Genomic DNA, 27,316 nt, shown 5'->3' with positions numbered 1-27,316 from the left:
GAAATGGCCGAAAATTGCAAAAAACGAAAAATTACCTTTTACAATTTGTGTTTTTGTACATAAATGGTTATAACTTCGCAACGAAAATAATTTTTTTCACCAGATTTGATACGCTGTTGTATGAGCAGAGTCTGAGGCCACACAAAAAAATTGGAATGCCTGAACCACTAGGTGGCCCTATAATTGAACAAAATCTTTCATATAAAGCAAGCCCTATGGTCATACAACTATTTCTTCACTAAACTAAAGTGTATAGTCATAAAACTAGCTAGATGTAACACAGTTATGAACTGAGGTTGTATGCACAACTTTGTCATTGCGCCACCTAGTGGTTTTGAGATAGAAATATGGTATTTTTGCCTAAAACTACTCCAACAGTACATCTAAAATCTTGGGTCATCATGTATTATTCCTTTCATGGCTTGGAGATCATTGGTGCATGCCAATTAACTCCTTAGCAACCAATTAGGATACCTTATCAATCCTTTTACAAGAGCTGCATCAGAACATCGTAGAGACATGGGGGTGGTCTCTTTTGACTCATTAACACCACTGTAACATTTTGTGAGCTGAGAATTGCCACTGCAAGCACCACTCACATTTTCTTCAGTGTTCTAGTTGTCAATGCTCCTCGAGAAGAGAGGGAGAGATGACACTGAATGAAAACACAGCTTTTTTGCTGATAACTGTTATATTATTTAGTCTGAAATCAAGAGATTTTCCCAGGTTCTTTAAACTGCTCATCCGAATTCAACTTTACTTTCTTATGTGCCCTTTTTGGCTTGACCCCGGCATTGCTGCTTGCAGCTATATTTATTATTATTCTTCTTCTTCTTCTTCTTCCGCCATTGCGGTCTATGGCAGCCCATAGAACCGTACGTAGGAAAGTTATGAAATTTGGCACACTGATAAAGGACAGTCCAATGTGTCCCCACAGCAAATTTGGAGTCTCTAACTCCAACCCTCTAGCGCCACCAACAGTCTAAAGTTGCACTTACGTTTTTGTTTATAACTTCTGACCCGTACGTCCTAGAAACGAAATTCTTGTTTCCTCTGATTCCTTGGCTCAAGACGATTCGACTGGACCCTAAGACGTCATTTTCCGTCATGAAAATTTTTCCGCCATTTTGAAATATTCGTAAAACCTACTTTTGCGAACTCGTCCTAGAGCTTTTGCCCGATTTCCACGAAAATCGGTATGTAGCATCTACAGACCCTCACGGCAAAAAGTTATGGAATTCATGTCGATTCGCCAATCTGTTTGCGTAAACCGCGTCAACAAATTTTACGTAGAGTGCAAAAAAACGGATTTGAGGCTGTATCTTCGCCAAACTTAAGCCTATTGAAACGACACTTGGTACTTGTGATGCCAGTCAGGAACTGAGAGCGCATGCCCAGTTTCGTCGCAGCGCCACCTAGTGGTAAGACGAATGTTTTACACACCTATAACTTTGGCTGTGATCGACGTATTTTCATGGGACTTGTTTCCTTGGAGTCCTGAATAGTTGCCGAGTCCAACGATACCAAACATGCCAGAATTGGCCTTACGGTTAACCCTGCGCGGCAAAATAGCACTTAAAAAACACGCGCGAATATCTCCGCGAGCGTAATTCTGATCGACTCGAAAACATCATAGGAAGAATATTGCATTACCTTCTGAACAAAAAGTTCCATTGGCATTGTATTAAAATTTTCATCAGAAATGGCTGAAAATTGCAAAAAACGAAAAATTACCTTTAAATTTTGTGTTTTTACACATAAATGGCTATAACTTCGTAACGCAAAGAGATTTTTTTACCATATTTGATACCCTGATGTATGAGCATATTTTGAGGCCACACAAAAAATATTGTATGCTTGCACCACTAGGTGGCCCTATAATTGAACAAAACCTTTGATATCAAGCCAGCCCTATGGTCATACAACTGTTTCTTCACTAAACTAAAGTGTATAGTCATAAAACTAGCTAGATGTAACACAGTTATGACCTGAGGTTGCATGCACAATTTTGTCATTGCGCCACCTACTGGTTTTGAGATAGAATAACGCATTTTTTGCCTAAAACTACTGCAACAACACTTCTAAAACCATGAGTCATCATGGATTATTCCTTTCATGGCTTTGACTATAATCACAGATGGTTGCCAATTCACTCCCTAGCAACCAATGAGAATACCTTATCAACCGTTTTTGCAAAAGCTATATCTCTGCATCGGAACACCGTAGAGACACGGGGGTGGGCTCTTTTCACTAATTAAACTTGGTTTAACTAGGTTCTTCAGTCTGCTTATCCAATCTCAATTTTACATCCTTTTGGGCCCTTTTCGGCTTGACCCCGGTATTGCTGCTTGCAGCTATATTTATTATTATTAGGGGTCAAGCCCCGAAGGGGCGAAGACCCCTATTGTATTTGTTAGTTTTCTTATTATTAGGGGTCAAGCCCCGAAGGGGCGAAGACCCCTATTGTATTTGTTAGTTTTCTTATTATTATTATTATTATTAGGGGTCAAGCCCCGAAGGGGCGAAGACCCCTATTGTATTTGTTAGTTTTCTTATTATTATTATTATTATTATTATTCTTCTTCTTCTTCTTCCGCCATTGCGGTCTATGGCAGCCCATAGAACCGTACGTAGGAAAGTTATGAAATTTGGCACACTGATAAAGGACAGTCCAATGTGTCTCCACAGCAAATTTGGAGTCTCTAACTCCAACCCTCTAGCGCCACCAACAGTCTAAAGTTGCACTTACGTTTTTGTTTATAACTTCTGACCCGTACGTCCTAGAAATGAAATTCTTGTTTCCTCTGATTCCTTGGCTCAAGACGATTCGACTGGACCCTATGACGTCATTTTCCGTCATGAAAATTTTTCCGCCATTTTGAATTATTCGTAAAACCTACTTTTGCGAACTCGTCCTAGAGCTTTTGCCCGATTTCCACGAAAATCGGTATGTAGCATCTACAGACCCTCACGGCAAAAAGTTATGGAATTCATGTCGATTCGACAATCTGTTTGCGTAAACCGCGTCAACAAATTTTACGTAGAGTGCAAAAAAACGGATTTGAGGCTGTATCTTTGCCAAACTTAAGCCTATTGAAACGACATTTGGTACTTGTGATGCCAGTCAGGAACTGAGAGTGCATGCCCAGTTTCGTCGCAGCGCCACCTAGTGGTAAGACGAATGTTTTACACACCTATAACTTTGGCTGTGATCAACGTATTTTCATGGGACTTGTTTCCTTGGAGTCCTGAATAGTTGCCGAGTCCAACGATACCAAACATGCCAGAATTGGCCTTACGGTTAACCCTGCGCGGCAAAATAGCACTTAAAAAACACGCGCGAATATCTCCGCGAGCGTAATTCTGATCGACTCGAAAACATCATAGGAAGAATATTGCATTACCTTCTGAACAAAAAGTTCTATTGGCATTGTATTAAAATTTTCATCAGAAATGGCTGAAAATTGCAAAAAACGAAAAATTACCTTTAAATTTTGTGTTTTTACACATAAATGGCTATAACTTCGTAACGCAAAGAGATTTTTTCACCATATTTGATACCCTGATGTATGAGCATATTTTGAGGCCACACAAAAAAAATTGTATGCTTGCACCACTAGGTGGCCCTATAATTGAACAAAACCTTTGATATCAAGCCAGCCCTATGGTCATACAACTGTTTCTTCACTAATCTAAAGTGTATAGTCATAAAACTAGCTAGATGTAACACAGTTATGACCTGAGGTTGCATGCACAATTTTGTCATTGCGCCACCTAGTGGTTTTGAGATAGAAATATGGTATTTTTGCCTAAAACTACTCCAACAGTACATCTAAAATCTTGGGTCATCATGTATTATTCCTTTCATGGGTTGGAGATCATTGGTGCATGCCAATTAACTCCTTAGCAACCAATTAGGATACCTTATCAACCGTTTTTGCAAGAGCTATATCTCTGCGTCAGAACATTGTAGAGACATGGGGGTGGTCTCTTTTGACTCATTAACACCACTGTAACATTTTGTGAGCTGAGTATTGCCACTGCAAGCACCACTCACATTTTCTTCAGTGTTCTAGTTGTCAATGCTCCTCGAGAAGAGAGGGAGAGATTACACTGAATGAAAACACAGTTTTTTTGCTGATAACTGTTATATTATTTAGTCTGAAATCAATACATTTTCCTAGGTTCTTTAAACTGCTCATCCGAATTCAACTTTACTTTCTTCTGTGCCCTTTTTGGCTTGACCCCGGCATTGCTGCTTGCAGCTATATTGGCAATTGTTTCTGTTAGTAAATTTTTCTTCTTCCGCCATTGCGGTCTATGGCAGCCCATAGAACCGTACGTAGGAAAGTTATGAAATTTGGCACACTGATATAGGACAGACCAATGTGTCCCCACAGCAAATTTGGAATCTCTATCTCTAACCTGCTAGCGCCACCAACAGTCCAAAGTTGCACTTATGTTTTTGCTTATAACTTCTGATCCGTAATCCCTAGAAACAAAATTCTTGCTTCCTATAATTCCTTGGCTCAAGACGATTCGATCGGACCCTATGACGTCATTTTCCGTCATGAAAATTTTTCCGCCATTTTGAATTATTCGTAAAACCTACTTTTTCGAACTCGTCCTGAAGCTTTTGTCCGATTGCCACGAAAATTGGTATGTATCATCTAGAGACACTCAGGGCAAAAAGTTATTAAAAGAATTTCGATACAGCAATCCGTTGTCGTATACCGCCTTAACGAATTTTATGTATAGCGCATAAAAACTGATTTTAGGCTGTATCTTTGTCAAATTTAGGCCTATTGACACGACACTTGGTACTTGAGATGCCAGTCAGGAATTGAGGGTGCATGCACAGTTTCGTTGCAGCGCCACTTAGTGGCCAGACGAATGTTCTATACGCCTATAACTTTGACTGCGATAAAAGTATTTTCACGGGACTTGATTCTTTGGAGTCCTGAGTAGTCGCCGAGTCCAGCGATACCAAACATGCTAGGATTCGTCATACGGTTAACCCTGCGCAGCAAAATAGCACTTAAAAAACACGCGCAAATATCTCGGCGAGCGTTATTCCGATCGACTCGAAAACACCATAGGAAGAACATTGCGTTACCTTCTGAACAAAAAGTTCTATTGGCGTTACATTAAAATTTTTATCAGAAATGGCCGAAAAATGCAAAAAAACAAAAGTTACCTTTAAATTTTGCTTTTTTTACACATAAATGGTTATAACTTCGCAACGAAAAGAGATTTTTTCACCAGATTTGATACGCTGATGTACGACCACAGTCTGAGGCTACACAAAAAAAAATTTATGCTTGCACCACTAGTTGGCCTTATAATTGAAAAAACCTTTGAAATCAAGCCACCCTATGGTCATACAACTGTTTCTTCACTAAACTGAAGTGTATAGTCATAAAACTAGCTAGATGTAACACAGTTATGACCTGAGGTTGCATGCCCAATTTTGTCATTGCGCCACCTACTGGTTTTGAGATAGAAATATGGCATTTTTTGCCTAAATCTACTGCAACAACACATCTAAAACCATGAGTCATCATGGATTATTCCTTTCATGGCTTTGACTATAATCACTGGTGGTTGCCAATTCACTCCCTAGCAACCAATGAGAATACCTTATCAACCGTTTTTGCAAGAGCTATATCTCTGCGTCAGAACATCGTAGAGACACGGGGGTGGGCTCTTTTGACTCATTAACACCACTGTAACATTTTGTGAGCTGAGTATTGCCACTGCAAGCACCACTCATTTTTACGTCAGTGTTCTAGTTATCAATGCTCGTCGAAAGAGAGGTAGAGATTTCACTAAATGAGAACAGCTTTTTTGCTGATAACTGTTATATTGTTTTGTCTGAAATCAAGAGATTTTCCTAGGTACTTTAAACTGCTCATCCGAAGTCAACTTTACTTTCTGCTGTGCCCTTTTTGGCTTGACCCCGGTGATTGCTGCTTGCAGCTATATTTCTTCTTCTTCTTCTTCTTCCGCCATTGCGGTCTATGGCAGCCCATAGAACCGTACGTAGGAAAGTTATGAAATTTGGCACACTGATAAAGGACAGTCCAAATATTATCCACAGCAAATTTGGAGTCTCTATCTCAAACCCGCTAGCGCCACCAACAGTCCAAAGTTGCACTTATGTTTTTGCTTATAACTATTGATCCGTAAGTCCTAGAAACAAAATTCTTGTTTCCTCTGATTCCTTGGCTCAAGACGATTCGATTGGACCCTATGACGTCATTTTCCGTCATAAAAAATTTTCCGCCATTTTGAAATATTCGTAAAACCTACTTTTGCGAACTCGTCCTAGAGCTTTTGCCCAATTTCCACGAAAATCGGTATGCAGCATCTACAGACCCTCACGGCAAAAAGTTATGGAATTCATGTCAATTCGTCCATCCGTTTCTGTAAACCGCGTCAACGAATTTTACGTAGAGCGCAAAAAAACGGATTTGAGGCTGTATCTTTGCCAAACTTAAGCCTATTGACACGATACTTGGTACTTGTGATGCGAGTCAGGAACTTAGGGTGCATGCAGAGTTTCGTCACAGCGCCACCTAGTGGTCAGACTTATGCTTTAAACGCCTATAACGTTGGCTCCGATTGACATATTTTCACGGGACTTGTTTCTTTGGAGTTCTGAATAGTTGCCGAGTCCAACGATACCAAACATGCCAGAATTCGCCTTACGGTTAACCCTGCGCGGGAAAATAGCACTTAAAAAACACGCTCAAATATCTCCGCGAGCGTTATTCCGATCGACTCGAAAACACCATAGGAAGAACATTGCATTACCTTCTGAACAAAAAACTCTATTGGTGTTATATTAAAATTTTCATCAGAAATGGCCGAAAATTGCAAAAAACGAAAAATTACCTTTACATTTTGTGTTTTTTACACATAAATGGTTATAACTTCGCAACGAAAATAGATTTTTTCACCATATTTGATACCCTGATGTATGAGCATATTTTGAGGCCACACAAAAAAAATTGTATGCTTGCACCACTAGGTGGCCCTATAATTGAACAAAACCTTTGATATCAAGCCAGCCCTATGGTCATACAACTGTTTCTTCACTAAACTAAAGTGTATAGTCATAAAACTAGCTAGATGTAACACAGTTATGACCTGATGTTGCATGCACAATGTTGTCATTGCGCCACCTACTGGTTTTGAGATAGAATATGGTATTTTTTGCTTAAAACTACTGCAACAACACTTCTAAAACCATGAGTCATCATGGATTATTCCTTTCATGGCTTTGACTATAATCACTGATGGTTGCCAATTCACTCCCTAGCAACCAATGAGAATACCTTATCAACCGGTTTTGCAAAAGCTATATCTCAGCATCGGAACATCGTAGAGACACGGGGGTGGGCTCTTTTGACTAATTAAACTTGGTTTAACTAGGTTCTTCAGTCTGCTTATCCAATCTCAATTTTAAATCCTTTTGGGCCCTGTTTGGCTTGACCCCGGTATTGCTGCTTGCAGCTATATTTATTATTATAATTATTATTATTCTGCTTCTTCTTCTTCTTCCGCCATTGCGGTCTATGGCAGCCCATAGAACCGTACTTAGGAAAGTTATGAAATTTGGCACACTGATAAAGGACACTCCAATGTGTCCCCACAGCAAATTTGGAGTCTCTATGTCTAACCCGCTAGCGCCACCAACAGTCCAAAGTTGCACTTATATTTTTGCTTATAACTTCTGATCCGTAAGTCCTAGAAACAAAATTCTTGCTTCCTCTGATTCCTTGGCTCAAGACGATTCGATTGGACCCTATGCCGTCATTTTCCGTCATGAAAATTTTTCCGCCATTTTGAATTATTCGTAAAACCTACTTTTGCGAACTCGTCCTAGAGCTTTTGCCCGATTTCCACGAAAATCGGTATGTAGCATCTACAGACCCTCACGGCAAAAAGTTATGGAATTCATGTCGATTCGACAATCTGTTTGCGTAAACCGCGTCAACAAATTTTACGTAGAGTGCAAAAAAACGGATTTGAGGCTGTATCTTCGCCAAACTTAAGCCTATTGAAACGACACTTGGTACTTGTGATGCCAGTCAGAAACTGAGAGTGCATGCCCAGTTTCGTCGCAGCGCCACCTAGTGGTAAGACGAATGTTTTACACACCTATAACTTTGGCTGTGATCAACGTATTTTCATGGGACTTGTTTCCTTGGAGTCCTGAATAGTTGCCGAGTCCAACGATACCAAACATGCCAGAATTAACCTTACGGTTAACCCTGCGCGGCAAAATAGCACTTAAAAAACACGCGCGAATATCTCCGCGAGCGTAATTCTGATCGACTCGAAAACATCATAGGAAGAATATTGCATTACCTTCTGAACAAAAAGTTCTATTGGCATTGTATTAAAATTTTCATCAGAAATGGCTGAAAATTGCAAAAAACGAAAAATTACCTTTAAATTTTGTGTTTTTACACATAAATGGCTATAACTTCGTAACGCAAAGAGATTTTTTCACCATATTTGATACGCTGATGTACGACCACAGTCTGAGGCTACACAAAAAAAATTGTATGGTTGCACCACTAGTTGGCCTTATAATTTAACAAAACCTTTGAAATCAAGCCACCCTATGGTAATACAACTGTTTCTTCACTAAACTAAAGTGTATAGTCATAAAACTAGCTAGATGTAACACAGTTATGACCTGAGGTTGCATGCACAATTTTGTCATTGCGCCACCTACTGGTTTTGAGATAGAATAACACATTTTTTGCCTAAAACTACTGCAACAACACATCTAAAACCATGAGTCATCATGGATTATTCCTTTCATGGCTTTGACTATAATCACTAGTGGATGTCCATTTACTCTCTAGCAACCAATGAGAATACGTTATCAACTGTTTTTGCAAGAGCTTTTTCTCTGCATCAGAACATCGCAGAGACATGGGGGTGGGCTCTTTTGACTCATTAACACAACTGTAAAATTTTGTGCGCTGAGTATTGCCACTAGAAGCACCACTCATTTTTACGTCAGTGTTCTAGTTATCAATGCTCGACGAAAGAGAGGGAGAGATGACACTGAATGAAAACACAGCTTTTTAGCTGATAACTGTTATATTATTTAGTCTGAAATCAAGAGATTTTCCCAGGTTCTTTAAACTGCTCATCCGAATTCAACTTTACTTTCTTATGTGCCCTTTTTGGCTTGACCCCGGCATTGCTGCTTGCAGCTATATTTATTATTATTATCTATTATTCTTCTTCTTCCGCCATTGCGTCAATGGCAGCCCATAGAACCGTACGTAGGAAAGTTATGAAATTTGGCACACTCAAAGAGGACATTCCAAATAGTCCACACACCAAATTTGGAGTGTCTTTGTCAAACCCAATAGCGCCACCAACAGTCCAAATTTTCACTTACATTTTTGGTTATAACTGCTGACCTGTACGTCATAGAAACGCAATTCTTGTTTCTTCTGATTCCTTGGCTCATGCCGATTCGATTGCACCATATGACGTCATTTCGGTTATGCTATTTATTTTGATATTTTGAATTGTTTGTAAAACCTACTTTTTCGAACTCGTCCTAGAGCTTTTGTCCAATTTGCGTAAAAAATGGGTGTGTAGCATCTAGAGACACTCATGGCAAAAAGTTATGGAATTCGTGTCGATTCGCCAATCCGTTTCCGTATACCGCGTCAACGAATTTTACGTAGAGTGCGTAAAAACGGATTTGAGGCTGTATCTTCGCCAAAGTTAAACGTATGCACACGAAACTTGGTAGCTTTGATGGCAGTCATGACCTGAGGGTTCATGCCCAGTTTCATCACAGCGCCACCTAGTGTTCACGAGATTTGAAAAATGGCTATTTTTGCTTATAACTACTGCAAACTTGAGTCTAAAATTATACAAGTGCTATTGTTAGATTCCTTGAGGCATGCCGAGTCAAACGATACCAAATGGTTTTCAGTCGGCCATTTTGGGGGTCGGCCATTTTGATTTTTAACTTTTTTTGTCGGAAAGTTATGAAATTTGGCACACTCAAAGAGGACATTCCAAATAGTCCCCACACCAAATTTGGAGTGTCTTTGTCAAACCCTATAGCGCCACCAACAGTCCAAATTTTCACTTGCATTTTTGGTTATAACTGCTGACCCATACGTCATAGAAACGCAATTCTTGTTTCATCTGATTCCTTGGCTCATGCCAATTCGATTGCACCATATGATGTCATTTCCGTTATGCTAATTATTTTGATATTTTGAATTGTTTGTAAAACCTACTTTTTCGAACTCGTCCTAGAGCTTTTGTCCAATTTGCGTAAAGAATGGGTTTTTAGCATCTAGAGACACTCATGGCAAAAAGTTATGGAATTCGTGTCTATTCGCCGATCCGTTTCCGTATACCGCGTCATAACATTTTACGTAGAGCGCGAACAAACGGATTTGAGGCTGTATCTTTGCCAAAGTAGTTTTGATGGCAGTCATGACATGAGGGTGCGTGCACAGTTTCGTCACAGTGCCACATAGTGTTCACGAGATTTGAAAAATTGCTATTTTTGCTTATATCTAATGCTAGCTTGATATTAAAATTATGGATTTGTGGCTATATCTTCGCAAAAGTTTTGCACATTAATGTGTGCATTGCCAGTGGTTCAGTGGTTAGTGAAGGTTGTTTACAAATCGGAAGGTTGGTGGTTCAAACCCCAGCTCCACCTGACCAAGTGTTGAGGTGTCCATGAGTGAGACATCTAACCCCAACTGTTATATGTCATCAAAGTCATGAACAGAGGGTGCATGGAGCGGTTTGTCACAAGGCCACCTAGTGGTCACGAGATTTGAAAAGTGACTGTTTTTGTTTTTATGCTGCAAAATTGAGTCTAAAATCATGAAATTGCTATTGTTAGATTCCTTGAGGCATGACGAGTCAAACGATACCAAAATGTTTTCGGATGGCCATTTTCAATTACAAAGCATACCAACTTTTTCAAACTCCTCCTACAGCGTTCATTTGATTGGCTTGGATTTGGTACACACAATCTAGACTCTAGACAAAAAGTCATAAAAAGATTTTGATAGACCAATCAGTTATTGTATAGCGCATCAACAAATATTATGGCGAGCACGCCGGAATGGATTTGAGGCTATATCTTTGCAAAAGTTTTGCATATTAATGTGCGTATTTCCAGTGGTTCAGTGGTTAGTGTAGGTTGTCTACAAATCGGAAGGTTTGTGGTTCAAACCCCAGCTCGCCCTGACCAAGGTATCAGGTTGAGATACCTGTTGAGGTATCATTGAGAACCCCAACTGCTCCTGATGAGCTGGATGGCTCTCGCATGGCTGACAGTGTATGAATAGGTGAATGTTTCACAACTTGTAAATGTCATGAACTGAGGGTGCATGGAATAATTTGTCACAGAGCCACCTATTTCATCAGCATTTTTTTGAAAGCCCTTGTAAACTTTTCAGTGCCCCCTAGTGGTTAAGAGTTTTGAGGCTTTATCTCCAGATCGCTTTATTGTGTGTACACCATATTTGGTGGGTGTCATCACAATTATGACCTGAGGCACCATCTATTGTTTTGGTGCAGTGCCCCCAGTGGTCAAGTCGTTTGAGGCTATATCTCAACATTGCTTAATCATATGTATATAAAATGTGGTGGGTGTCATCACAATCATGACCCGCGGCACCATCTATTGTTTCGGTGCAGCGCCACCAAGATAAAGAAGATTTGAAAAATTGCAATTTTTGCCTTAATCTACTGAAAACTTAGATTTAAAATCAAGACAGTCATTATTGATACTTCATTCTGTGCCCTTTTTGGCTTGACCCCGGCATCGCTGCTTTGCAGCTATATTTTTATGATGAATGGATGCATTTTTAGCTGAAACATTGAATCCCAGTCAATGTCATAAAAAATGAGGAGCATTGCTTTTGGATGAAGAAAGAAAGACATAAACATCTTGGATGGGGATGAGTACATAATGAGTAAACTTTTATTTCAGGTGTAGATTTATCTGTTAAAGGCGCAATATGTAGGATTTCACCACTAGAGGTCGCATTTTCAAAGCAATGACAAAGTCGAAGCCTAATGACCTCACGTAGGTGATTGTAATGATGGGAGATGTGGTTTTGATTCCCAGTGAACATTGGTGACAAAATTTATAGCGTGAATGCACTGCAAGTCACTTTGGATAAAAGTGTCTGCCAAATGCATAACTATAAATGAAGGTCAATGGCACCTTAGACGATAGTTGCCCATGTAGACACAGACAGCAAGGCAGTTGACTAGATCAGAAACAGAGCTTCTGCCTGCATAATAAATATGTGAGGCACTAATGCATCTCTTAGCAACATAACCATGTTTGCTGTGATTATGGGAAACCTGTAGAGACTTCACATTTTTAGCGTGAAGTTGCTTTACAAGTGGGTATAATTAATTCAGATGAGAAGCCTGCATATGGTTGTGCCAGCGTGAGACAATGAGGGTACAGCTGGGCTTATGTGTCACATGGACGTCCACTTGAATGCAAAGTTCATTTAACTGACACTAATGTTGATTAAACTTTAGACTTGTGCATGGGAGAACATAAAGAGATCACATGCATAGATAACGTCAAAACAATTGTTTTGAAAGGACCATGCACACATTTCCAACTAAAGTTAGCAGAACATGTACAAGGATTAAAATGGAGTCTAACAGGGTGTTTCAATGAGTAAATACTGACGACATTAAATAAAGAGGGAAATATTCAGCCATTCAGGTTTGGGATCAAAATCTATTGAGCATATAAAAGGTTCGGCTTCATCTGACTTGATAATAGCTGCAAATTTCTTGTTGCAAAAGCACAAAAGGAAATTTCTTGGACGTGTATATGGCATACAACACATCTCCCGCTGTGGCCACAGACCGAAACATAACTGACTTGGTGCCGTTTGAAGAAATCCTTGACGTGCATCAACGAAACACCTGCCAGGCTGCCAGAAGGCTGTGAAATCAGTGCATATTCTTTCCTGTTAAAAGCTGCACACTTATGAATCATAAAGTCAATAGAAGATGCAAGCAAATGAAAACAAAAACAGTATAAAGAGTTAACCGCACATGCCATTCTTTTACAGATTTTACATTCAAATCTTACCGTGTGAGTAACATGCTTCCCCCGATCTAAAATATCTATTTTGGGTTTCGAACGGCCCACAAGGTCACGTCAGTTACATCTAGTATCTAGTACACGGAGACCGGGCAAGTTATCAGCTCGTAATATAATTACATCAGACACACACAGATGACCTGAACCCATTGGAGTGGCAATTATCTTAACATAGACCTCCTCGGGTACCGCATTACATAGCAATTCGATATCATTCAAGTATCATTCAGCCTTATATAAATGCCATTTAACTCCATAAATATGTATACACATGCACTCACCTGAACAATTTGCTTATGCTAATGAACCGGTCAGCGAGCGTCTTTCAAAGTCGAATATTAAACAGAACACAGGAGTGGTGCTGGATTATACCAATAAGCACTTCACACTAATAGTGGATATATAAATAGCCATTATGCTTAATGTTTCTCACTTTATTCAAGCAGCAGAATAAAATACTACTCAGATAGCACACAACTCTGGGCCAGATTCGCACCAGATCTGCACCGGATCTGCTGACTTCGGCCCTGATCCGGTGCAGTGTCATCTACTGTCTGGGACTGGGATACACTGTAAAGATGCAACATGAAGTTAAAACAGCTAGTTTTGCAATAAAAACAAGTTGAAATGGTTAAACTTAATTTGTTATAGCTGTAGTCTGTAACTCTGGCCGCTATATCGCCATCTCTGATTGAACTAATTAAAAAAAGTTATTTGTGGAGTCATGTAATGTGCATGCTTCGCCCTGCAGATGAATCTGATGTCTGTGTTCACCGCAGATCTGTCAATAAACATGCATATGACAGAAGTACATCTGCATCTGAAAACGAACAACCTAAACCCATTAGTTATCTATTTTCACCCATGCACCTGGCGGATGTGCTGCCAAGCCTGTGGAAACACTGAACTGAAGAAATACATTATATGCCGTGTTTGTTTTGACTAGATGATAACGTGTTTCAACAGATGCCATATCGGTTCAGACGAAGCTGTCTCTGTTCCAGTATTTAGTCCCTTCAGATGTTGAAAATAATATTAACTCTTGTTTTAGTATGAGTTCCAAAACAACATAATGCCTCCATGGTATGTGTTCAGTAAAACACAATAAAGTACCACAGTATTCTATGTTTTGTTTTTTTAAGCAAGTTGCACATTTAGGAATGGGATGATGCAGTAAATCAAGCCTGTGTAACTAGAAGCATCTTTGCATAATTGTATTTGTGAGTTTTATGGCCTGTGACTTGCAACATTTATTCTATAGACATAAATATCTTCTTAAATGATCCAGCTTGTTAAAGACAGGTGTGGTACTTCTATTCACGCAACCATTGAAAACACGCTTGCGTACTCGCTTCAACTTCGGCACAGGCAGGTGTTGTATTTTTCTGTTTTAAATTTCAATGCTTATAAATATCCTCACTATAATTGGCCTGTTTGAAAACTCAACCTGAAATTGCATCAGTGGCTCGCTCCTCAGAAAGTCCTGCAGTGATGCGATTCACCGTCGGACGCTCTTGATTAGCCTGCGTGCATCCTTGCAGAGAGACGGTTTCCTTAATCAATTACAGTCATGAACCGAGGCTGACAGCCTGTGATTCTCGAAAATAAAGTGGCTTAGCCGAAAGAAAATGGTGAAGATTGAGACGAAAGCAAATGTGGCCAGGCTCTTTTAAGAAAAAAAGGCATTAAGGCAATGGCAATGTTCTTAATTTCCAGGAAACTTGACGTGATCCAAAAAAGATGGCAGGGATTAAACTCAAATTTTAATAAATGAAACAATACTTGAAGTAAAAGAGAAGATTTGTTTGGTAGTTAAGTGGATCACGTTGGATCACTAAGACCACATGTGCACAAAGCCAGTGCTTCCCCATAACAATCTTTTTTTCATCCAAAAAAATGTGTAAGGTGCACTAGGTTATTTGCATGAGACGATCTGATTGGCTGATGCACGCATTGACGCTTGAAAAATTTAGAAATTTTAACTTCTGCCACGAGCATTGGCAGTGACGCAACGTTGACGGATCCGCAATTCAGTTCGGCAAAGCATGACGTCACCCATTAAAAGTAAATGAGAAGCATTAACACTTACACCCCGTGTGAATGTACCGTTAAGGGACGTGTAGTAGTGAGGACGTGTGCGTCATCACAACAAGTTACCTTTTAGCTCTTTGACACGGGGGGGTTATATACAGATCAACATTTACAAGAATTGGAATAAAGGGGGATTTATAGTCGTGCGTAGGTCCTACGGCGTAGCAGCGACGGCGTAGGTTCCGCGTCGGTTTTCATTTATACTTGTGCGTCGCCGTCCGCGTCGACGTGCAAACACACGCGAAACCGCTGGTTGGCAGTAATCACGCGTGTAACCACAGAAGCAGCAGAAGTCGTCCCAGAAGAAGAAGCTAAGCAAGTTAACCCACAAACGAAGAAAAAATAGCAACTTGTTGTGTATAATTTGAGAAGACCAGCAATGATGGTAGTAAATAAACAGCGACTTATGTTGCAGTTTGAGTTAAATCACTCCTCAACTTGGCTCATCTTTGTTTTCACCGTCTCAAACGGAAATACCTATGACGCAGTTTTTTTACCTGACGGGAGGGGTTCTGGTGGACCAATCACAGCGCTTACGGTCCGCGTAGAGCCGACGCGCTGTTAGAAATTTTGTGAGGTGCGCGTCAGGCTACGCAGAGCTACGCACAGGCTACGGATAGCCTACGCCGTAGCTACGCCGTAGGACCTACGCACGACTATAAATCGCCCTTAATGCAGCGATCAGGGAGCTCTTTGCTGAAACTGAGCTGCAGCTTAATAAAACAATGTGTGTCATATGCAAGTTCATAATCAGATCACATAATAAATGCACGCGCATGGTTTCTCTTCACTTTTTCAGTTACAGTAGCTCATCATTTGGATCAGACCAAATGGGCCAGCCTTTGCTCCCCACATGCATCAATGAGTTTTGGCGGTCCATGACCCTGTAGCCGGTTCACCGCTTTTCCTTCCTTGGACCACTTTTGAGCTTTACCACTGCAGACTGGGAACAACCCACAAGATCTGCAGTTTTGGAGATACTCTGACCCAGTCGTCCAGCCATCACAATTTGGCATTTTCCCAAGTGTTTGTCCTCAAAGTTGATGTGTTAGAAGCAAGAAAAGTGGTCCAAGGAAAGAAAAGTGGTGAAAAGGGGCGATAGGGTCATGGGCGGGCAAGGCTCATTGATGCACATGGCTGGCCTGTGTTGTCTGACCCAACAGACGAGCTACTGTAGCTAAAATTGCTGAAAAAGTGAATGCTGGTTCTGATAGAAAAGTCTACTGGAGTCCATGGCTTGATGGGTCAGGGCTGTTTTTGTGGCAAAAGGGGGACCTACACAATATTAGGCAGGTGGTACTAGTATATATAAGAACACACAAGCATAGGGGAATGTTTTTATCACCTTCATTTAACATTGTCATTGCATATTTGTGTCAGCACTTGCCAAATTATAATATGCTTTCGGTATTACAAGAAAGAACATGATCAGCATTTTTATAGCTTCTACCTTCTATTAAAACCAGAGGCACACTATCTAGTTGGTTATAAAGTTACAGAGAAAAGCAAATTATGTAACTTACACGGATAAATTGCTCAATTACAACATGACAGCTATTTAATTACGCCTTGGGTGAAGTGGTTACCACCCTTTAAATGTTACAGCAATTGTTCCTCACCCTGGAGGGTATATAGTTAATATTAAAATGCATATAATTTGCACTATGAGAGAAATTGTGCTTATAAAGGGGATATATTTAATATTTGTTTTTAATAGCTCTTTTTTTGTATCTATAGCCTTCGTAGCTGTAAACCAGTGAACTTTGTTGGTAGTTTTGTAATTGCCTTTTTACGAAGCTAACCTCAAAGCCACAAGTCTGTCCAGTGATGGGCAGCAGCCCATGAAAGGGCATTAGATGGATAAAAGGCTTGTGTTTTTCTTCTCGCTCCATCTGTGAACAAATTCACTTATTCGACTCACAAAGCACCTATTTAGGGATTGAGGTCATTAAGAGCTCAAGTGCTTATCTTTCTGAGTATGCTAAACCCGATCTTCATCCAAAGCCCTTCTGAGACTTTCAAAATAAGACATTTCCCAAAAGATAAATAAAATGAGGATGCACGTTCAGTCTTGGTCTAAAGGCACAATGTCCATGTGAAGGACAAGGTCCTTATTAGGTTTGACAGTGCCCTCATTTCCACCATTAGGTTAAAAATAGCAGTTGCCATACATTTAGAATAAACCAGACTGGCTGTGAAAGTCTTAATATGTGTGGGAGGAAAACATTCCCACAATGCATTGCAGGGCTGCTTTATAATTACATGTGATGTATGTGGTGAAGCTTTAAAACCGGAAACTATGCTTGGGGACTTGCCTAAAGCCGCAGTCATTGACTAAAAAAAGTAACTACTGTGAGAATAACTAGAGCCCTCAAGTCTAATGCTTCAATTGTAAAAAGCACATGGAGCTAATCAGGTTGCATTGTACTGTAATGAGAATGTGAACAGTGTGGGCAATGTAATGAATTGATATAATAGAGTTTCTAAAGGACTTTTAGGAATTACGGAGCAGAATTCAAACCATTCAAAACTATTTTTAATTTCACGCTACATCCCCCAAAAGGCATACAGGCAGACAGACAGATAAATAGATTAAATATAGACAGACAGACAGAAAGACGGAAAGAAAGACAAATAAATTAAAATATAATTAGACAGACAAACAGACAGACAGAAAAATTGTATATAGATAGACAGACAGCAAAAGACAGTCCAAATGCATGCATGTAGACAGACAGACGGACAGGCAGAAAAATTATTAGACTAAAATATAGACAGACAGATGAATAGATTAAAAGATAGAAAGATTAAAAGACATAGACATACAGACAGGTTAGATAGATAGTCAGACAGACACATAAAGATACAAAGGCAGACATACAGACAGATTAGATAGATAAACAGACAACAACAGACAAAAAGAAAGACAGACTAGATAGACAGCCAGGCAGGCAGACAAATGAATAGATAGACAGACAGACAGACAGACATATAGGCAGAAAGTGTAAGAGATAGATAGACAGACAGGCAGCAACAGACAGATAGCCAGACCAAATGCATGTACGCCTGTAGACAGACAGACAGACAGACAGACAGGCAAATTAATAAACTAAAATATAGATAGGCAGACAGCCAGGCGGGCAGGCAGGCAGACGCATGAATAGACTAAAACACAGAAAGACAGACAGACAGACCGACAAATAGATTAAACGATCGTAAAAACAGACAGACAGAGAAAGGCAGACACACAGACAGACATATTAGTTATATATAGACAAACAACAACAGACAGACAGACAAATTAATAGACTTAAATATAGACAGACAGATAGACAGACAGAAAAATTGATAAAAAGATTAAAAGACAGACAGACATAAATGCAAATACACAGACAGGCTAAATAGATAGACAGGCAAGCAGACAAAGAGACAGAAAGGCAGATATACAGACAGACTAGATAGATAAGACGAACAACAACAACAACAGACAGAAACAAAGCTGACTAGATAGACAGACAGACAAATAGATTAAGATATTGAAAGACAGACAGACAGACAGAAAGGCAGATGCACAGACAGACAGATTAGATATATAGACAGACAACAACAGACAGACAGACTGACAGACAGACAAATTAATAAAGATATACAGACAGACAGACAGGCAGGCATGCAGACACATGAATAGACTAAAACATAGACAGACAGACAGAAAAATTGATTAAAATATTGAAAGACAGACAGAAAGGCAAATACATAGACAGGCTAGATAGATAGTCAGATATACAGACAGACAGACTAGATAGATAAGACGAACAACAACAACAACAACAGACAGAAACAAAGCTGACTAGATAGACAGACAGACAAATAGATTAAGATATTGAAAGACAGACAGACAGACAGACAGAAAGGCAGATGCACAGACAGACAGATTAGATATATAAAGTAGACAGACAACAACAGACAGACAGACTGACAGACAGACAAATTAATAAAGATATACAGACAGACAGACAGGCAGGCATGCAGACACATGAATAGACTAAAACATAGACAGACAGACAGAAAAATTGATTAAAATATTGAAAGACAGACAGAAAGGCAAATACATAGACAGGCTAGATAGATAGTCAGATAGACAGCCAAGCAGATAAAGAGACAAGAAGGCAGATGTACAGATACAGGCTGACTAGATAGATAGATAGATAGATAGACAGACAGACAGACAGACAGACAGACAACAACAGACAGAAACAAAGCTGACTAGATAGACAGACATACTAGATAGATAGACAGGCAGGCAGTAGCAGACAGATAGACCAAATGCATGCATGCATGTATGCATGTAGACAGACAGATTACTAGACTTAAATATAGATGGATAGATATATAGATATATAGATAGATAGATAGATAGACAGACAGACAGACAGACAGACAGACAGACAGACAGACAGACAGACAGACAGACAGACAGACAGACAGACTGGCAGGCAGACAGACAGACTGGCAGGCAGACAAATAGATTAAAATAAGGAAAGACTAAAAGACAGACAGAAAGACAGACACACAGACAGAAAGGCAGACACACATACAGAAAGGCAGACACACATACAGAAAGGCAGACACACAGACAGGCTATATAGATAGTCAGACACACAGACAGGCAGGCAGGCAAATAAAGAGACAGAAAGGCACACATACAGACAGACATACAGACTACATAGACAAACAGACAACAACAGACAGAAAGAACGAAAGACTGACTAGATAGATAGACAGGCAGGCAGGCAGGCAGACAAATGAATAGATGGACAGACAGATATGCAGTAAATGTAATAATCATATTCAACCCCATAATAAAAAATGTGAAAACATAACAAACATGAATCACATAAACATTTAGATTGGTTTGTGGATGGGTGTGATTTCACACTACAGAAAAATAAATGTTACGTGCACAAAATAAGCTCAATACATTGTGCTTTTCTATCATTATACGCCCTTAGCTTAAGGTTTTGGTTTCTCAGTTTCATACTCCCGAGCACAGATACGATCATGGAGACTCATTTTATTCTACAACGGTTCACAGCCTGAGGTTCTCAAGCATGACTAGCCACAGCATGGGAACAGACAGATGATTTTTGGTAGGATGAGAAGACCCAGATCCACGATCACTGAGAAAGCAAGAGGTCACGGCCAGTAGGAAAGAATTTAAAATGATGAAATCCCATTATTTCTGACTGTGTCTCTGCCTGTTAAAGTTGCTTTTTCATGACAAGCGTTTAATAATGTCACTTCACTGCTGTAATTGTGTCTCTGCTGAGACATTTGCCTGTCTATGATGTTGTACTTGTAGTAAAATGGATGTAATTATCAGTGATAACAGTATTTCAGGTGCCTGATTCACATAATGTTTTCTGCTGAAGGAGATCATGTCATCCGGTTAAGACAGTGACCATTTTTTCCCACCAACTGATAGAAGTTATGGAGGTTTTATTCTTGCTCTCCCTGGCAAACCATCGCATGTGGTTTTTATTTGTCACGCTATAGCATCGTCTTCCTGTCAATGCAGTTCAGCATCCTTTGATGTTGTTATATTGCCGTTTTGTAACACGAGAAACTGAAAGAATTAAAATAAAAGTTAAAATAGCACAAGTTGTTGTGCATGGTATTCAGCGCATACAGTGTATACTGTTCTCTAATTTGCCTTTGATTTATGCCGGGGGAAATGGCTTTGAGCACATAAAGCTTATAAAAGCAAAATATTATTTCTTATTTGTTTAGTGTAATATATAATCCACAAGCGATCTCGACGGATTTAATGAGATTCACTTATAAATCTGTATACATTATACAATGATATGACAAGCTTATGAGACTATTAGCCTGTTATTATTTATGTCAACTAAACACTTTTAACAAGAGCGATTTTTAATTTAAATATGACTGAAGTCGTCTCGAAGGCCCTTATGCTGTTCTGTCAGATGATGCTGGTTCTGACTGTTGCATCTGTTGTACTGCGATGTCCCAAATGTGTGGTTTTTCACAACCAGCTGGATGCCAGGTTTACTATAAACATTCAGAAATACTTTCACTGACTCGCTTTGACTTCACAGGATTCGGTGTAATCGTTTCAATATGGTGATAATGCTGTGTGCTTCCTCTAGACATTCATATACAGAACAAGTTTAGGTTACGGTATCTACGGTCGGATCTATGACGGACCCCTTGTTATGTTTTCATCATTTTGGGTTTGTAACGTAATAAAGCTACAAAGACGTTTCGAAAAATCATCCTCAACTTTTCAGGCACGCTCGGTAGCGCCAGTGGTGAAAGCGTTTAGACGATCTCTCATTAAGAACGGTATTTCGTTGCCGTTTTGATGTGGCTCCCGCAACTCCTTCCACATGAGAGATCTGGATGCTTTTCTAAATATGCTAACCGTTTACAACCGAGAGGATTCGTGTGTGCATTCACATTATTTTTCCAATGCCTTTATGCAGGCTTTCATTGTACTGTATCTGATGTATTACATTCATTAATGTTATTAAGAGAGGCAATGACCTCCTCCGTAGAGATCACTAATGCATTTCTATTACACCGTTAAACATGCAAATCCTTGCTGACTTTGCCTTTTTCAAAACAGCTTTGTTTATCGACTCACCAGAAGCGCAGTGCAACATTATACTACTTTGTATTTAATCGTGGGGTTTTGCAAGAATTGTAACTAATCAGACATGATCTGTGATGGATTCAAGAAACATAACAGTGAGGTGATTGTAATGCGTTCCCAGACAGGAGATGACTCCGTGCCGGATCCGCACCGGAAGTCAGCAGCTCCGGCCTTGGCGTCATTTGCTGTCATGATACAAGCAGCATCCCTAGCGCTAAGTAGTTTGAGAGAGAAATGCATTCTTGAAGACACATTTAAGAAAGAAAAAAACAGGAAGTGGAGAATCGACTTGACTTAAACATTTAATCAAAGAAACACAAAATAAATGAGGCAGACTCTCTACAGAAGGTTCAGCGCTTGATGTGAACGTACATTAACAGTCACGCTGACCTGGTTAAAGCCCCGGGCACTTTAAGCAGAAAACTAATTGTGTGTGTTAGAGAGATTGAGTGTCTTCGACCAACCCTGCAGTAAACTACAGCCATCAACTGACTCCTATAGATATACGGGTGTGTCTTCAACTATGTGCTCCTTTATTTCCCAGGGGTTGATTTTTATTAAAACTAACAGTTGTCTTTTTGTTGGTATGAAGGTGGAATTACAACTACAGTATAGTACTGTTATTTTATTTGTTGCAAAAAGTTGTAAGCAGGTGTTTATTATGTATTTTTGGGGGTTTTATCTTCGTTTCAGGCACATATTTTCAATGTTATGAAAAATGATGAAACATGATCGGGATATGATGAAAATTCATCATTAAAGTGGCAATATTTTAAAAACTCTTAATGAGTCAAATAAACAAACACTTTTTTTAGGTGCATTGTGAGAAAATGGCTTAAAAATATGTTTTATGCTAATTAACGCTGTCCCTCAATAAACGGCATGTCTGATATGAAATATGAGGAGTGCAATGTTTACCTAGAAAATACAAACATAATAGGTTTCGTGCCATTTTACATCAAGTTGCAATTTAGTCAAATGATGCTAAAAGTGTATCTCTTTAAGATAATATAAAAGTAAGCCATGCATAACTCCAAAAACCAGCAAAATATTATTTTCAATAAATATATTCTTCAAAAACAATACAATAGTTAAAGGTGACATCTGTTGTAGAAAAAATGAAAGTAAATACACTGTATTTAAACTACTGGTTTGTGGTTGTTTATTTTAAGGTTTATATTATTAAGATCGCATTCAGGGCTAAAGCTGCCCATCTTGCAGAAACCCTCACATGCTGAAGTGAAATTCAGGGTTATATTTGCGCTTCATTTAACACAATACAGCCCCAGTCACAAGTGCCGGCTTACATTATTAAAGCCCCTGTACGAAAGTGGTCCCGTGTGGGACATGAACATTGACTGAGCACGGGCTAAATGTGAGACCACCAACGCACATACTGAAGAATAACCGTTACACTGTGGTTGAACTGTGCAGAATTCAAAAGCCTTGAGGACGCTATGACTTTGTATACATCAGTAAACGGCCAGTACTGTAATGATTTCCAGAAATATTGGTTAGTTGGGGTTTGTTATTGGTTAGTTGAGTCTGATTTTGAACAACTACTGTTCTTCTACCTTTTGACATAATTCCAGACAGCAGACGACTCTGGGCCGGATCCGCACCAGATCTGTGCCGAAGTCAGCAGTTCTGGCGCTGATCCGGTGCGGATCCGGCCCAGAGTCGTCTGCTGTCTGCCTAAACCAAACAAGTATGTATTTTGAGTTTGAATGGGACATTTGGGTTTTGAAGTATAGGAATGTACTTCAGGGACGAGAACAAGAAGCATCCTTGGCAAAAAATAAATGCTTTTCGTGTGTATTTAGTATTAATATTTTATTTATAATTTTATAATATCTAATTTTTTATTAATAAACACAAGCTTTTGTCTTGTGCCCATCAAATTCCAAGTAAGAGGGCATTAGATGGCTTGCATTTATCTAATCTAATTATTGTGTTTTATTTAATCTAATTTATTTTTATTTTTAAAATTTAGTTTTATTATTTTTTAAATATAAAAGAAAACTTGATTCATTAAAAAATCATATAATTCTTATAAGAATTTTCTATTTTTTTTTTACACTTTTATTTCTTATTTTTTCTGATTTATATATAATTGTTTATTATAAACTGTGGGGCAAAGGCATGCCAAACATATTGTACGTGTACATGTATGTGTGTGGTTATTTATTGAAACAATAAAACTACATTTTATTGTAAAATATTGACATTTTACTGAATTATCCCAAACTATTAGACATTAGATTTATCCAGGACTAGGCCTTCATTATATTAGGACAATAAAAACAATACTGATGTGCATATTGAGACAAAACAATAGCACTGATATAAGTTAAGATTAGTGCTGGGAAAAGATTAATCGCGATAATAAAAAAGTGAATATTTGCCTAATATATCTGTCTGTACTGTGTGTAATTATTATGTATATTTAAACACACATATACATATATACATTTCAGAACATTTTTATTGTTAATATATAATATTTAAAAATATAAATAAATATATATACACATAAATGTTTCTTAAAAACATATTAATGTGTGTGTATTTATATATGCATAATAATTACACACAGTACAGACACATATATTAGGCAAAAATGCACTTTTATTTTGTATGTGATTAATCGCGATTAATCGCAATTAATCTTTTCCCAGCACTATTTAAGATATGTCAATGCAAGATGTTTTTAAATTTAAGCAGCTCGACTATGCACTTTAGTCTGGGATGAGGATAAGCCATGTTCAGGAAACCACCTTTTATATTTACTATATCATTTTAAGCTGAATTTCCAGCACATTTTGATATGTTTAGCATGGTATTGATCAGTGACTTCTCTTCTAAGTGGCACAAATTCAAAATATGTGTTTGAAGTGTCCTGTATGTTGCTCATTATGTCATAAAATGTGTTTGTTGCGTCATGTGAAGCATGTGCATTATGTGTCTTGTCAAAATACGTGTCTGGTGCACATGCATCGAAAGGGTTTATGATAAAAGAGATGCTAACATTCACGACATACTTGCAAGATGCTAACTTAACAATAAACTCTAAATTACACATGAGATTAAGCGAGTATGTGGCAAACGTGAGCATCTATTTTATCATAAACCCATTCGAAGCATCTGCAGCAGCCTCGTATTTTGAAATGACGTATGATGCACATAAATAACACATTATACGTGCAGAACACATATTTTGAAATGATGAGCAGCACACAATGGGCTAAATACATGTTGTGATGAGCTTCACATCATGCACCCTTGAAAAAGAAGTCATCGGCCACCACTGGTATTGATTGCCACCGTGGTTATCATTATGTCATGGTAATCAATACAATACCTTAAAAAAATGTGTGCACCATTCTATTTGCATTTATTGCATGTTTATTGGGGTAAAACTATAAACTCTGTTTACATGGTGTGGTGAATAGAATAAATTAAACAGAGAGGCATAGTGCAGTTGATGAAGATTTAAATGTTTGCTGTAAAAGGAAAACCCTTGGGAAATGTGACTGTGTGAAAAGTGCATTGGAAATCAAAGACACAGAAATCTCAACACAATGCATCATTATTGTCCACGCTATACAAACCAATGACTCTTATAAAATCTTTCAGTTTGCAGTTGTTAATTGGGATCTAATCAGAGGGTAAGATAAATAACATTTAAAGGAAGAAACAAACTGAGACGATGGAGTTTGCAAATGATAAATGGGCACCAAATGATTTTGGGCCTTAACCATGTAACCAAGATAAGAGTCTATCTCTGCAACTGAACCGAGGAAGAAATAGTGCCACAGGCAAATACTTGACCTTGCCGGTTTGCAGTGCAATTGCCACCAATAAAGATAGTTTAAAGGCTATATTTTTCACAGACAGTTTCAATGATAGCTTCAGAGACAATGATTAATAATTTTTCATTAAGACCAGATTTTGCCCATGGCTGCACCCAACAAAGAATTAGCACCTCTGCTTATAATACGATACACCTGCTTATACCAAAAGACAACTGCATGAAACCTTGCAGTGCAGCGTGAAACATAAACTAACAGCAATGTTTGGTATGAAAACTGTAGCTGAATCTTTAGATAGACATTTGAACAAACAAACAATATAAGATTAACGTATAGACAGCATCTAAAATGACGACCATTTTTTATATAAGCAAAACCAGAAGTTATACGTTGTTTATCAAAGATTTAATGTGTAAAGTTCATTGATTTTATAATATTTATGATAAATAATGGTATCACATTTATTTATTTCATACCTCATTTACAGTACTACAAATATTTTGACATCATACTAGTTTCATTTTGTTTTTCGCATTTCAAATAACTACTTTAGATGCTATTTTAGAGAGGATTTTTCATAGACACAATGATTTTCTAAACCTTACCCCTAAACCCAACCCTCACAGAAATTTGTTGACATTGTTATATTTAAAGTTTCCCTAACTTTGATAATTTTATCACTTAAAACTCATCTTTGAGCGTCACAAAAGCATGTTAAAATTTTTCATGTAACAGTAATTTCTAGATGCTTTTAAACTGCTGGATAATTGCTTCATTTTGTATATGTGGATCTGAATATGCAAATTAGTCTCCATCTATTCAATTACACAGCTCTGACCATTGATATGAATATGCAAATTAGTCCCCGCCTCCTCCCTTCATACTATATGCTTATTTTAACATAAACCTTATTCTATACCCTTAATCCCAATTCCTCCCAACACTTAAACTTAAAAACTGCTTTACTAATTAATTAATTAGGACTATATTAAAGGGGATCGCACACCGGCCGCGCCGCGCCGTTCTAAATCAACTGAACACATTGTTTTCTATGAGTATACGCACACCGGCGCCACCAGGTGGCGCCTGTCCGCGCCGCCCAGCTGTGACTCAGGAAGTTGTTCAAATCCCTGTCGCGCCACACAGCACCACTCACATAGTTTAACATTAAATAACATCATATTTGTCCCAAATCATTAAGATTAACATTGGCTGCTAACGTATATTTTGCATTTTGAAGAAGACGCTATCTGACGAAGCTCGCGCTATTTAATGTGCACTTCCGGTTTACAATACCTCCGAGTTCTGCTAGGGGCAGCGCTGAGCTGTGCGGCCGGTGTGTGATCCCCTTAAGGCAAAAGTAGTCAATAGTTAGTTAATAGTGAGAAAAAAAGTGTGACCAGAATAATTTATTTACTTGTATATGATTTATTTAAGCCGTTTCAAGCCTATCTCTGTATCATTTACTAAATATGACTTTTAAAGTAATTAAATACTTTTTGGAGAGAGAAATTTATATGGTAATCTAATTACACAATTGAAGATGTAATTAGTTACTAGTAATTCATTATTTTT

This window comes from Paramisgurnus dabryanus, chromosome 4 (assembly GCF_030506205.2).
Source record: "Paramisgurnus dabryanus chromosome 4, PD_genome_1.1, whole genome shotgun sequence".
In the NCBI taxonomy this organism is placed as follows: Eukaryota; Metazoa; Chordata; class Actinopteri; order Cypriniformes; family Cobitidae; genus Paramisgurnus; species Paramisgurnus dabryanus.
The sequence above is the reverse complement of the archived record's forward strand: the minus strand, read 5'-3'. Positions refer to the sequence as shown.